The sequence below is a fragment of the Trachymyrmex cornetzi genome, unplaced genomic scaffold, assembly GCF_001594075.2.
Source record: "Trachymyrmex cornetzi isolate Tcor2-1 unplaced genomic scaffold, Tcor1.1 scaffold1591, whole genome shotgun sequence".
NCBI classification, from domain to species: domain Eukaryota; kingdom Metazoa; phylum Arthropoda; class Insecta; order Hymenoptera; family Formicidae; genus Trachymyrmex; species Trachymyrmex cornetzi.
In genome coordinates this window covers 11,821-12,991 of record NW_017296192.1, presented here as the reverse complement: position 1 = coordinate 12,991, position 1,171 = coordinate 11,821, and positions in this window count along the sequence as shown.

Below are 1,171 nucleotides of genomic sequence, written 5' to 3'. Positions count from 1 at the left end.
TATTGCGTGTCGCGCGCGACGAACATCGCGCTGGTGTGACGGAGGCATTAAAATAGTAACTGGCTGTTTCTCGGAATTATCAAAAAAACTTGTGTTCGGCTCGTCCATCTGCCTCGGTAAATTGTTAGTTCCCAGCACGAGATTCATACTCGTATTAAACATTTGTACGAATCAAAATCTATGCTGGAATGGCCGCAATATAAAGAAGTTACTGATGCACTGGGTACCTATTATGGAACACGTAGGAATAGATTCTGATCGGAATTATTTCGTTTTCCTTGGAAAACACAATAGAAATCTAGGAAATAATTGAATAATTCCGATCGGAATCCATTCCGAATAATTTCATAATACTACCTAGGATTCACCACTCTTCTTCTTCTTCAGATTTGGTTAGCCCCGGCTTCGCAAGGAAGTCCACTCTGGCTAGAGCACTAGAAACGTAGGTATTCGCGTCCACCATTTTTACTCCTTTCCCCACTGTTTGTTCTCTCTTCAACCTTCTCTCTTCTCTTTTCAAGCTTCTTAGTTTAGCGGCGGAATGGAGAGAGAGCAAGGAATTGAGAAAAGGAGCAAGAGAGTGAGAAAAGAAGTAAAAATGGCGGATGCGAATACTCACGTTTATAGTGCCTTAAGCCGGTGGCACACGATGCTTGTTTTCTTGTTGGATTGTTAGCTGGATTAGATTCTTGCCACCGTATTGGCTGCGATGCTGACAGTGCCAGCATCGCAGCCAATACCATGGCAAGAATCTAATCCAGCTAGCAATCCAGTAAGAAAACAAGCATCGTGTGCTGCTGGCTTTACTCTGGCCAGTAACGATATTCGAGATTGCATTAATGGTCGCGTTTAGCAGACTCAACTGTTGTGGAGCAGATCCGTGAGCGCTCGCTGTTATTGGTGTATTCTTCTAGATCATCCAATAGCAGCGAGCGCTCACGGATCCGCTCCACAACAGTTGAGTCTGCTGAACGCGACCAATGCAAAGCAAAATATGTTTGAGGTGACGCAACACCCGAGACGGACACATCCGTCCGCACCATCGACATATAGGCTGGGTTCGGGGAAACGCTATTAGCGCTATTTGTGTCATTCTATCTTCATCGTCCATTAAATGTGAAACAAGGATAGTATGACACAAATAGCGTTGATAGCGCGCTCCTCGAACGCA